At 45.0% G+C, this 14269-nt stretch overlaps 1 long non-coding RNA gene across 1 annotated transcript in view; it reads left to right on the forward strand.

The window, feature by feature from the left end:
• Positions 1-12532, forward strand: part of LOC309545173 — a 14696-nt gene extending 2164 nt beyond the window's left edge. Inside the window, exons 2-3 of the long non-coding RNA XR_014224877.1 lie at positions 5204-5278; positions 12433-12532. This is a non-coding gene — a long non-coding RNA (uncharacterized lncRNA). The remainder of the gene's footprint in view (positions 1-5203; positions 5279-12432) is intronic.
• Positions 12533-14269: the final 1737 nt, after the last annotated feature.

The raw sequence follows: 14269 nt of genomic DNA on the forward strand, positions 1-14269 counted from the left end.
TTAGACTCCCGATCCCTCCATAAAGAGTACCTGCCACTGCCTATTACTGTCACAAGGGATGTTTACATTCCTTGGGACAGCAATAAAAGTGATCAGATTTTTTTTTTTATAAGTGTTAAAAATAAAAAATAACGTTTTTTAAAATGCCCCCATCCCCGTGAGCTCGCGCACGAAAGAAAACGCATATGTAAGTCACGCCCGCAAATGAAAACGGTGTTCAAATCACCCATGTGAGGTATCACCGCGATCGTCAGAGCAAGAGCAATAATTATAGCAAAATATCTCCTCTGTAACTCTAAACTGGTAACCATTAAACATTTTGAAAGCGTTGCCTAAGGAGATTTTTAAGTACCGTAGTTTGTCGCTATTCCACGAGTGTGTACAATTATAAACCATAACATGTTGCGTGTCTATTTACTTGGCGTGACATCATCTTCCACAATATACAAAAAATTGGGCTAACTTTACTGTTTTTAGGTTTTTTAAATTCAGTGAAGTGTTTTTTTTCCCCCAAAAAAAGCATTTGAAAGAACACTGTGCAAATACCACGTGGCAAAAAATATTGCAACAATCGCCATTTTATTATCCAGAGTCTGCTAAAAAAAAAAAAATATATATATATATATATATATATATATATATATATATATATAATGTTTGAGGGTTCTAAGTAATTTTCTAGCAAAAAAATTGTGATTTTTACTTGTAAACAACATGTCAGAAATAGGCGTGGTCCTTAAAGCGGAGTCCCGGGCACAAAATCGATCTTTTTTTTTTTTTTTGTGCGCGTCCGCTTGTTCACCTTCACCTGAAACAGAATTGGATAGTTAGGTTTTTTTTTTTTTTTTGTACTCACCTTGTAATTGTAGATCAAAGATACTCACCTATTCTTCACTTCCTCCCTCTGTGCCGCGGCTCCGCCGTCACTTCCGGGCTTGCAATGATTCCTGGGAGCTGAACGTCATCGCTCCCAGGAATCAATGCGACGGCACCGGCCCCGCTCGTCACTTCCGGGGCGACGCCGCATTCCCTGCTAAACAGCTTCTGGGCATGCCCAGAAGCTGTGGAGGAATGCGGCGCCGCCCCGGAAGTGACGAGAGGGGCCGGTGCAGGCGCATTCTGGGAGAAGAGGACGCGGAAGAAGACGCGGAAGAGGATCGCACCGGCTTCAGCTGCCCACAAGAGAGATGGAAACGCTGTGGAAGAAATTTTATAAGTAAGTATTTCTTCTTGCAGGTAAGTGCGAACCGGGACAGATCAGAGGCTAGCCATTGTGGAATGTACTAGCCCTGACTGTCCCGGGGGTATGTTTATTAAAAAATGGTTTCTGTGCCCGGAACTCCGCTTTAAGTTGTTAATCTGCTGCAGTGCTGTATCTTGGCCTAGGCTGACACTTTGCAGGGGGGCAGCAAAAAAGCTGCACCCCGCACAAAAAAAACAGCCTTCTCCCGGCTCCCGCACGAAAAGGGTCCCCGCCGGCTTGCGCAACACTTTTAGTATAGTACAAGTCTTAAGAGGTGAATTGGGCCGGAGGGCAGGCTCCAGGATGCAAATCAGTCTAGCCGCTTCATAAAGCGGCCACACTGCTACCTGCTGGTATGATAATACCGGCCAGTGAGGACATTCAGACAGACTGCAAGCCGCCGACAACACTTAATACAACTGGCCTGATGGCAAACAATGCTAATAGTTGTGGCACTGCAGCCTAATACTCTGCCTACCCTCTTCCGCCCCCAGGTATGGCAGGCATCATGTCAATAATTTAATTTCTTTAAACATCCTTGTCCTTGAGCGAGCACATTGAATTGCATCATATACAATTAACACTTTTAATTGTATATGATGGCAATAATATTTTGAACCTGCTCACCTCATATGTGCTATCACAATATGTCACTGGGGTTAGTAAGATTACTCCTATCTTATAAGATATTTGGACTTGTGTTTGCTGCCACTGATTATTTCACTTATTTGTGTAATGAGTCTGGACTTTCTAGTCATTATACAAATAAGTGAAATAATCCTATGATTACAATCAGTGGCAGCAAGCACAAGTCCAAATATCCTAAAAGAAAGGAGTAATCTTACTAATCCAGTGACATAAGGATGTACTAATGGGCACTGATAAGGTTGTGCTGCACTGATGGCCACTGATGAGGTGGCGCTGATATGCTGCACTGATGGGCATTGATATGCTGCACTGATGAGCACTAATATGCTGCTCTGATGGCCACTGATGAGGTGGCGCTGATATGCTGCACTGATGGGCATTGATATGCTGCACTGATGAGCACTAATATGCTGCTCTGATGGCCACTGATGAGGCGGCAATAGTGGGTACTGATAAACTGCACTGATGGGCACGAATGAGACTGCATTGATTATGCTGCACTGATGGGCACTGATGAGCCTGCACTGATGGGCATGGGGCAGCACTGATAAGCTTTACTGATGGAGCGGCACTGATATGCTGCCCTGATGGGCACTGATATGTTACACTGATGGGCACTAATAGGCCGCACTGACATGCTGAACTGATGGGTACTGATAGAGCAGCACTGATGGGCACTGATTTGATGCAATGATGGGCTGCACTGGTTGCCACTAATGAGGCTGCTCTGATATGCTGCACTGATGGGCACTGAATGAGGCTGCACTGATGGGCACTGAATGAGGCTGAACTTATGGGAACTGATGAGGTCGTGGCCTGTGGTTTACAGATGACAAGGCGGGTCATAAGCAGGAAGGGGTGAGTCATATTTAATTATTATTTATATTGTGACTAAAATAGAAGTTTATGAGATTTGTAAATTAGTCCATTCCTTTTTTTTTTTTTTTTTTTTTTTTTTTTTTACTCACAATTTGTAGTGTCCCAACTTTTTTGGAATCGGGTTTGTACTTTAGATGGATGTGGGATAAATGAATTATCCTGTGTGGCTATCAAGCTTTAGAGATGTTATATTGCACATTCCTATTGTGACTGCTGAGCCAGTGAGCATTTTTAGTATCCTGAGGAATGGACAGCCAGAGATGACTTCTCTTCATCTACAGTTTTACAGCGGTATTAAATCCAAAAGCAAACATTTATTATATTGCAGCTTACCAATTCTTAGATGTGATGATTGCTTTAGCTTTCTTTTTTAACCACTTAACGACCAGCCACGTAGATCTACGTCGGCTGACTTTAAGTGGTTATACCGGGATGATGCCTCTAGCTAGAGGCATCATCCCGGTACCGTTGTTTGAAGCCGGCGGTCGGCTTTCCGTCGGTAACGATCGATGCGGCTCGTTACCCGGGGGGGCGGGAGGGGACGTCCCCCCCCCCTCCCCCCGCCTTCCGCGGCTTTGCTCGGGGCTCCCGTCCCACCGGGAGCCCCGAGCACCCAGCCGGCACGTCCGCCGGCTGGATGGAGTCCCGATGAATGCCGGAAACGGCATCGATCGGGTCTCCGATGACGTAACCCGGAGGCGGCGTCCATGACGTCACATCCGGGTTACCGTGCCGCAAAAGGCGGCAGATTTAAAAAACGGCTGTATGCAAAAATGCCGTTTTTGGCGTTTTGTATACAGGGAAGTGTAGTGGAGGGGTCTAGGGTCTTTTAGACCCTCGATCCCTCCATAAAGTGTACCTGTCACACATATTGCTGTCACAAGGGATGTTTACATTGCTTGTGACAGCAATAAAAGTGATCAGATTTTTTTTTTTTTTTAAAAACCTGTAATAAAGTTAAAAAAAAAGAAAAAATAAATAGGAAAAAAAAAAAAATTTAGCCGCCCCCGTCACCGTTAGCTCGCGCACAAAAAAAATCGTATACGCAAGTCGAGCCGCAAATGAAATCGCTGTTCAAACCACACATGTGAGGTATCGCCGCGATCGCCAGAGCGTGGGCAATAATTTAAAAAAAAGAGCTACACTCTAACTCAAAACTGGTAACCGTTAAATAAATTTAAAGCGTCGCAGATTTAGATCTCTATTGACCGTAGTTTGTCGCCATCCCACGGGGGGGCGCAATTTTAAACCGTAACATGTTTGGTATCTATTTACTCGGCGTGACATGTTCTTTCACAATATACAAAAAAAATGGGCTAACTTTACTGTTTAGTATTTTTTTAAATTAGTGAAATGTGATTTTTCAAATTTTTTCCAAAAAAATGGCGTTTTAAAGACCGCTGCGCAAATACCGCGTGACAAAAAATTTTGCAATGACCGACATTTTATTCTCCAGAGTCTTTGCTAAAAAAATATATATAATGTTTGGGGGTTCTAAGTAGTTTTCTAGGAAAAAATACTGGTTTTAACTTGTGAACAAAAAGTGTCCGAAATAGGGCTGGGGGTAAAGTGGTTAAGCTGGTCATAAACGGACCGATTTTCTTTCCTGCAACCACGGGTTACTGGAAAGAATATCGCTTCATTTTTCCCGGCAGGGTGTTTTTCCGACGATGGGGTGGGGGGGGGGGGGTGGGGCATCCCTCCCGTAAAAATTATTACGGGATAGCCACTAGCAGTAATCGCATGTAAAATCTGACAGGCTGGTTGTACCCAAGTTGATGGATCAATTAACTTGGGTACGTTCAGCCCTGCCCATACATAGTTGAAAATAACAAAAAACGAAAGACTTACAAGGCGAGATCACCAGGTGAAAATACAAGAAAGAAAGCCTAAAGCTACTAAACCGGACAAGATTCAAGCCATCTATGGCCAGCTTTAGGCTTTCTTTCTTCTATTTTCACCTGTTGATCTAGCCTTGTTGGTCTTTTTTTTTTTTTTTAACAAGCTCTCTTCCAGTTGTTTTGACAGGGATGCATGCATACAATGATCAGCTTTTATTTATGTAAAACCTCCTTCCCAAAAGGGAAGAAACAGTTTGTTGTAACTAATTATAAAATAGTAGCTGTGGTTTGGCTTCCATTTGTTAGTGTATTTAAATCTGCTAGTACATCTAACTTGACACTTTCTCCAGACTAACAATGCTGTTGTCCAATGGGGCCCTCTGTGCTCCTTCATTCAGAGTGGGGGCACTTTAATACCGGAGGTGTGTTACTGACCAGATCATCAAGTGAAAACGGAGGTGAAAAAAGCCTAAATGGAAAAAAAAAAAAATAATGCAGCTGCAATATACAACATTTTTGGGTTTAATACTGCTTTAAATTAGTATGACACATATGTAAGGAATGCTGACATTTCCTTTATATCTTCTTTTAGATGAACAAGCCTGATATCGGTTCCAGTTGGAATTGGAGTTTGTTTAGTGCCTGGCAAATCCTAATTACCTTAACTGTAAGTATATTATGGAAATAGTTTCCTAGTCATGTCTATTTTATTCATTTACAAATCATAAACGGTGGAGATTTTCTTATAACCACTTCTGGACCAAGCCTATTTCTGACACTTGTTATTCACAAGTTAAATTCAATATTTTTTGCTAGAAAATTACTTAGAACCCCCAAACATTATGTTCATTTTTTTAGAGAATAAAATGGAGACCGTTGCAATACTTGGTCACACCGTATTTTTTTTTTATATATATATATATATATATATATATATATATATATATATATATATATATATATATAATTTAGAAAAAATACATTTTTTTTTTTTTGAATTAAGAAATCAGTAAGGTTAGCCCAGTTTTTTCTATTATGTGAAACATAAAGTTAGGCTGAGTAAATTGATACCGAACATGCCATGCTTCAAAATTGCACACGCTCGTGGAATGGCGACAAACAATGGTACTTAAAAATCTCCATTGGCGACGCTTTAAAAATTTCTACAGGTTACCAGTTTAGAGTTACAGAGGAGGTCTAGTGCTAAAATTACTGCTCTCACTTTAACAATCGCGGCGATACCTCACATGTGTGATTTGAACACCCTTTAGATATGTGGGCGTGACTTGCGTATGCGTTCGCTTCTGCGCGCGAGCTTGGAGGGACGAGACGCTTTCATTTTTTTTTTTTTTTTTTTTCATTCTACACGGTCACTGATCACTTTTATTCCTATTACAAGGAATTTAAACATCCCTTGTAATAGAGATAAGCATGACAGTCCTCTTTAATGTGAAATGTGGGGTCAAAAAGACCTAGCATTTTTTTTATCGAGAAGGAAAAAAAAAAAGGCCCTTTAAGGCCGTTGGGCGGAAGTGATGTCTGATGTCGCTCTGGTCCTCCAAGGTCATAGAGTCGAGTGGGGGCCATGTTGCCCTTACTCGACTTCCTTACCGACGGCTTTGGTAAGAGAAGAAAATTACCGGGAAGCGGCGGTAGAGGGGTGGGCACCTCTCCCACTGCCCATAAAAGTGATCCTGCGATGAATCTGGGACTGGGACCACTTTTATCTAAAAGAGGGCTGTCGGCCGTGTAGGAAAATACCTGGGTTATGGCAGCTATCTGCTGCCATAACTCTAGTATTTCATGTCAAATTAGTAACGTAAATACACCGTGGGTGGTCCGGAAGTGGTTAAATGATAAGTTCACCTTTACAAAAAAAAAAAATATTAAATGCACATTTCTCTTATGTCCTCTGACAGACGCAGCCCTTCCAAGTTTCATCACAATTGGGTAATGGCGCCCTCTGCAGGAGCAGGCTAGGTAGTGAAACTTCATTAAAAAACTTTCAGTAGACACACCCTTAGGGGCTGTCCCTTCAGACATTACCCCCAGACACATAGAGCTTACTAGACAGTTTCTTGCTGCCTAGCTAAGGAGTAGGACCTAGGTTTCCCTGCTGGGACTCTGGTCTCAGTTTTTAATTTTCTTTGAGAAATGTTTATTTTATTTTTTCTTCGCTCACTATCGCTAGCTAGTGTCAGGGGGATCCTCCTGGTGAACTACACTGGATAATCTAGATCCTTATGGTACCCCAGCCTTGCCAACAAGTGTGTGCAGGTTGTAGTCCGCCCAGGCCTCGCCACGGCGGTGCCCCGATGGATTGGGGAAGAGCCTGCGGAGAGCATCTTCGCTGGGAATCATCAACCTGGAACGCCCTGAGTTGCAGCGTCCCCTCTTGGCTGACAGCACCCCACTCAGCGTGGGAGGTGAGCTGTATTGGAGCGGAGCCCGCGGTCCATGGTATGTCGAGTGATGCTACCCCCCAGGTCCCTGGGCTGGGGGGGGGGGTGGAGGTGTGGGCCCACTTCTGGGGATGTCAGAGCTGCGGCCTCTGTGAGATTCCCCCTGGCCGGTCAGGACGGATCCTGCCTTCCTTCTCCATATGGGGGCGCCCACTGCTTCGGGGGGGGGATGTATGGCTCCTATCTTGTCCTGGGGGGTTTCCTGTGGTGGATTCCCGCGGGGGCCAGGGTCCCTGGGCTCCTGCTGCTGGCGCAGTTTTCGGCCGCCATTTTGGGTGTGGGTGGCCTGACTGCATCAGTTTAAGGGCAGCAGCCATTTTTTGCCTTGCTGTGTGCTTTTGGTTCCCGTTTGCTTGGCGGTTGAAGGCCAGATGTTGAGAGACAGAGGTCTCTCTGATGCTGTGATCCCTACCTTGCTGAGGGCTCGGAAGGCTGCCTCCCAGGAAGATTTATCATCGTACCTGGAAGACGTACATTGCCTGGTGTGAGTCACAAGGTTTGCATCCTAGCTCCTTTTCAGTGGCGAGGGTGTTGGCTTTCTTGCAGAAAGGTGTGGAACAGCTATTGGCATTGTGCATGATTAAAGGTCAGGTGTCGGCCTTGGCCATTTTCTTCCAGCGTCCCTTGGTGACTAATTCCCGGATTTGCATTTTTATTCAAGGGGTGCGTCATCTGGCTCCTCCGAGGAGGGCTCCTTTGCCTCTGTGGGATCTGAAAATGGTTTTGTCCATTTTGCCTTTGTCTTCCCTTTGAAAATATCAGAGAATTCTCTGCCTTTGTTGTCCCAGAAGGTTGCCTTTCTGGTGGCTATTAACTCTGCTCGCAGAGTGTCTGAATTGGTGGCTCTGTCCTGCCGTTCGCCTTATCTGGTCGTTCATAGGGATAAGGTTGTTCTGCAACCGAACCAGTCTTTTCTCCCTAAGGTGGTGTCTTGCCTTTTCACCTCAATGAGGATGTCTTTTTGCCTTCGCTTTGTGCAAAGCCCAAGCATCCCATGCCTTGCATTCATTGGATGTGGTTCAGGCGATCAGGGTTTACCTGTCGGCCACGGAATCTTTTTGGAAGTCTAAATCCCTGTTTGTCCTTTCTGAAGGACCTCGGAAGGGGTTAGCTGCGTCCGCTGCAACCATTTCCAAATGGATCTGACAGATTATTGTTCAGGCCTATTCACTAAAGGGTCAGGTGCCTCCTTTCCCTGTGAGGGCACATTGGCGACCTGGTCATCTGTGCACACTTTTACAAAATTCTACAAGATTGACGTGATGGCATCCTCGGATGCTTCCTTTGGCCGCAAAGTTTTACAGTCTGCAGTTTGTTGAAGAGACATTTTTTTTTCTCTTCTTGAGGTGAATTTTTGTTCTGGGGTTAGCTCCTGTTGGTTGAGATTCTGTTGCCCTGTTGACTACGTTTTTTTTCTGGCCTTGTTGACACGTTGCCGTTTTGTTGGTTGCATCTCTTCCCACCCCTCACACCTGCACTGCTTTGGGACATGCCAATTGTGATGAAACTTGGAAGGGCTGTAACTTGGAAGTTTGTAAGAACTTACCGTAAAAATTATTTTCTCTGAGTCCTCTGACAGACGCAGCCCCGCCCCTCTATTTTGGGGTTGGTTGTCTTCCTGTACTGCTTGCTACCAAACTGATTAGTAAGCTCTATGTGTCTGGGGGTAATGTCTGAGGGGACAGCCCCTAAGGGTGAGATAACAGGCAAAGTCCTGGCATGTGTGGGACTGGGCCACACACAGGTCCGGGCAAACAATGAGGTGACAAAGTCCAGGCAAAGTTCTGGTAGGCCCAGGGTTAATCCACATGCAGGGTTGTAGGCAGGTACAGGGTAAATCCACACTCAGGGTTGTAGGCAGGCACATTGTAAATCCAAACTCAGGGTTGTAGGCAGGTACAGGGTAAATCCACACTCAGGGTTGTAGGCAGGTACAGGGTAAATCCACACTCAGGGTTGTAGGCAGGTACAAGGTAAATCCACACTCAGGGTTGTAGGCAGGTACAGGGTAAATCCACACTCAGGGTTGTAGGCAGGTACAGGGTAAATCCATCCTCAGGGTTGTAGGCAGGTACAGGGTAAATCCACCCTCAGGGTTGTAGGCAGGTACAGGGTAAATCCACCCTCAGGGTTGTAGGCAGGTACAGGGTAAATACACACTCGGGGTTGGCGACAGGTACAGGGTAAATACACACTCAGGGTTGGAGGCAGGTACAGGGTAAATACACACTTCAGGTTGCAGGCAGGTACAGGGTAAATCCACCCTCAGGGTTGTAGGCAGGTACAGGGTAAATACACACTTCAGGTTGTAGGCGAGTACAGGGTAAATCCACACTTCAGGTTGCAGGCAGGGGCAAGGTAAATCCACTCCTGAGGATTGGCTGCAGGATTGAAGAGGCCTGCGGGAAACAATAGAAGAGTCTGTGTTCACTGGCCGCAGCCCAGGGACACACAGTCTGACCAACCAGCAGAGAAGTACACAGAAGGGACTCTCCCTCTGCTAAATATCTTAGGCGCTGCGCTCCAGCAGGTAACCAGGCAACTCCCATCTGGCGTCGGGTTGCCTCGGCAACCAGCCCCGCCCTCCTCTACTCAAGCCCACACAAGGAGTGTGTTCTTTGTTCCCAGAGAGCAAGAACCAGACTTTCTGGGACCTGGGCGGGGAGAAGGACAGCACAGTGGGGGGGGGGGGGGGCAGGCAATGGAGTGAGCAGCCAGGGGGGGAGGAAAGAATCCCATGCTGGGGAAGATGGCATAGTACTGAGGGTGCAGGAAAGAGGAAAAGAAAGGGGGGGGGGGGAAGAAGGGCCCGTGACAGGGCACTTACCTGTCCAGGCATCCAGTGGTGTCCTCACTTGAGTTGATTGTTGAATCAGCTCTCAGGTGCTGGCGCCACAAACTTGGCTAACGGAAACTGGCAGTGAAGTTCCCTACTGTGCATGTGAGAATCGCGCTGCTTTGTGAATGGACCAAACTTCCAGCTCACTTCGACAGCAAAGCCAGGTACCTGCCCCCCCAGAAAGGTGCCAAATGTGGCAGCAGAGGGAGGGAGGAGGTAGACAAGCGGAGCTTCCCCTTTTGGGTGGAGCTCCGCTTTGAGTTGGTACAGGGTGTATTTTGCTGTAACAAGCATATTTTTTAGTATGGCCTGACGTTTAAATGGCTGCAGTATTTTGAGTCAGTGAAGGTCGTGCGATGCTGTACCCAAATAAAAGTGATGTCCTTTTTTCCCACAAAAAGAGCTTTCTTTTGGTGGTAATTGGATCACTTCTGCAGTTTTTTTTTTTTCTCTTGCACTATAAATAGGGATGCACCGAAATGAAAATTCTGGGCCAAAACCAAAAATGCAGGATGCCCTTGGCCAAGAACCGAAAATGACTTTTTTCCCCCAAAGGATTTTAAAATAGATAGAACAGGGGCATACACCAAAAACAGGCAGCGACGTACACTTGTCGCTGCCACCCTGTTACAGTATATGTACTGTGACGGGTTGGCAAGTGGTTAATTTAATTACCAATGGTATTTGTATTCTGAGGGGGTTAATGCATTGCCACTGCTGGTCACTGATGCATTAGTGACCGACCAGTAGCAGTTAATTAACCCCTTTGTGCTGCATTAGTGCAACCAGTATCAGTGTTAATTAACACTGGTTGCACTGACACTGGTTGCACTAATGCAGCACAAAGGGGTTAATTAACTGCCACTGGTCGGTCACTAATGCATCAGTGACCAGCAGTGGCAGTACATTAACCCCCTCATGCTGCATAATACTAATACCATTGGTAACCTCACCTCAGCGCCCCCCCCCGCCTCAGCGTCCCTCCCCATCCCAATGATGCAATCTCCTTACTCTCAGCTCCTCCTGTGTCCTTCCTATCAAAACACGCGCCTCTGGCCGGCGGCCCGCCTCCCGGTGATGTCACTACTACTACGATGTGCATGAATGAACTAACACACCGGGAGGGCGAGCGGCCGCTAATAGCTATAATTAAGTGAGCCCTTCCCTGTCAGCGGAGATACCCGCCTGATTGGGAAGTGAAGCACTCACTTAGTTACAGCTATTAGCGGCTGCTCGCCCACCCAGTGTGTTCATTCATGCACATTGTAGTAGTAGTGACATCACCGGGAGGCGGGCCGCCGACCAGAGGCGGGTCTTTTGAAACCTGTGCTGCGCCCGAGGCGGCCATTATTAATATCGGCATCTTTAACCCATTTTCGGCCGAAATGGAATAAGCCCATTTTCGGCCGGAAATTTCGGTTGCCGAAATTTCGGTGCACCACTAGCTATAAACAAAAAAAGACAGACAATTTTGAAAATCAATATTTTTTACTTTCTGCTATAAAACCTATCCAGTAAAAAATCTAATTTCTTCATCAATTTAGGCCAATATGTATTATGCTACATATTTTTGTTAAAGTATCCCAATATTGGTTTTCGCAAAAGTTATAGCGTCTAAAAACGATGGGATATATTTATGGAATTTTTATTTTATTTTTTTTTACTGGACTGCGATACTGCGGCGGATAAATCCGACACTGACACGACACCTGACCCTTTTTTTGGAACCAGTGACCATAATACAGTCATCAGTGCTGAAAAAAATAATAATATGCACTGTCTCTGTACTAATGACACTGGCTGGGAAGGGGTTAACATCAGGGGCGATCAAAGGGTTAAATGTGTTCCTAGGGAGTGCTTGCTAACTGTGGGGGGGGGTGCTTGTACTTACTGTGGGAAGGCAGAGATCCATGTTTCTGCTTAGCATAAACACAAGATCACTGCCTTGCCTTGTCACGGAACGGCGATATGCCTTGTTTACATAGGCAGATCGCCGTTATACCTGTGCCTTGAACGATCGGCGGGTCCCAGCAGACATCGCGTCCAATCACAGAGGGAGTGGGTCCCCGCAGTAAAAAAAAACGTGGGCTGGTCGGCAAGAGGTTAATGGCAGCACAAATCACTAAAATGCGTTGTGGTAACATGCGTGTTTTACGCTGAGCTAATGAAATGTGTTGGTGTGAATGGCCCTTATTTTTCTGGGTCAGTGTGTCATACTACTGAAGTCAGAGGGGTCAGCATGAAAGTCAGGCAAAAGAAAAAAAATATTAGTCTTAGTATTTTTACCAATATTGAGCGTATGAAAAGATATAGACAGCAAGAAAAACCCTTCCTGCATCTAAGGTAAGGCTTTACAATAACATTTTTGGCTGGACTTACACCTTCTTCTAATATATTTGCTCTGAACTGGTATTGCTCATAAATCTTTTGTACAGTGCTGATTTTGGCATACTCTTTATGAAGTGCTATCTTCTACTGAGTATGATCATGTACAGTAATTTATTGTTGCCTTCTCTATAGTTCTAGCACAAAGGGGATTCTTCAAGGACAAGTCATTTGTTAATTATCTGTAATACCTGCTCTCTTGGAAGGATCCTGAATATGCAAAATATTTAAAGTAAGTGTAAAACCCTTTTTTTTTAGTTATTTTTATCATTTGTGTAGTTACTGTACTTTGCCCTATAGGCATCGGTGGAATTGTCAGTACTAAAGAGATAAATAGAATGGATAAAAAGATGGCTCATGTCTGTCAGAACCAAGGCTGCAATATTTCCTGATCACTGAAAGTTGTGTATATTCCATGATGAGCACATTCTGTAGTGTCACCTGCAGGGATGTTCCTGCCCCAGATATACACAGTTGTGCAATGTCAATTGATTGGAGGGGCACAAATTAATCTCATGTTTGCGTACACTAACCCATGTCGGTTTGTACCTGTAGAAGAGGGAAAAAGGTACAATGGGACCTGTATTTAATGAAATCGGGAAATCAAAAGTTTTTAATGGAAAATCATTTGTGATATCATACTTCATTTTTATCTGTGGTTTTTGTATTGCTTATATCTGACATGATATGTATTTCTTTTCTTACCAGTAACTGAGGGTTAAAGTGTATATTTACCTTTACCAAAAAGCACACTATGCTGTCTCATATTATAGCAGCATAAAGTGGTAAACCTACAGTGCCTTGCGAAAGTATTCGGCCCCCTTGAACTTTGCGACCTTTTGCCACATTTCAGGCTTCAAACATAAAGATATAAAACTGTAATTTTTTGTGAAGAATCAACAAGTGGGACACAATCATGAAGTGGAACGAAATTTATTGGATATTTCAAACTTTGTTAACAAATAAACTGAAAAATTGGGCGTGCAAAATTATTCTGCCCCTTTACTTTCAGTGCAGCAAACTCTCTCCAGAAGTTTAGTGAGGATCTCTGAATGATCCAATGTTGACCTAAATGACTAATGATGATAAATAGAATCCACCTGTGTGTAATCAAGTCTCCGTATAAATGCACCTGCACTGTGATAGTCTCAGAGGTCCGTTTAAAGCGCAGAGAGCATCATGAAGAACAAGGAACACACCAGGCAGGTCTGAGATACTGTTGTGGAGAAGTTTAAAGCCGGATTTGGATACAAAAAGATTTCCCAAGCTTTAAACATCCCAAGGAGCACTGTGCAAGCGATAATATTGAAATGGAAGGAGTATCAGACCACTGCAAATCTACGAAGACCTGGCCGTCCCTCTAAACTTTCAGCTCATACAAGGAGAAGACTGATCAGAGATGCAGCCAAGAGGCCCATGATCACTCATGGATGAACTGCAGAGATCTACAGCTGAGGTGGGAGACTCTGTCCATAGGACAACAATCAGTTGTATACTGCACAAATCTGGCCTTTATGGAAGAGTGACAAGAAGAAAGCCATTTCTTAAAGATATCCATAAAAAGTGTCGTTTAACGTTTGCCACAAGCCACCTGGAAGACACACCAAACATGTGGAAGAAGGTGCTCTGGTCAGATGAAACCAAATACAAACTTTTTGGCAACAATGCAAAACGTTATGTTTGGCGTAAAAGCAACACAGCTCATCACCCTGAACACACCATCCCCACTGTCAAACATGGTGTTGGCAGCATCATGGTTTGGGCCTGCTTTTCTTAACCACTTAACGACCAGCCACGTAGATCTACGTCGGCTGACTTTGAGTGGTTATCCCGGGATGATGCCTCTAGCTAGAGGCATCATCCCGGTACCATTGTTTGAAGCCGACGGTCGGCTTTCCAGCGGAAATGACCGATGCGGCTCGAGAGCCGCTCGATCATTACCCGGGGGGCGGGAGGGGACGCCCCCCCTCCG

This window comes from Pelophylax lessonae, assembly GCF_965119305.1.
Source record: "Pelophylax lessonae genome assembly, chromosome: 2".
Lineage (NCBI taxonomy): Eukaryota > Metazoa > Chordata > Amphibia > Anura > Ranidae > Pelophylax > Pelophylax lessonae.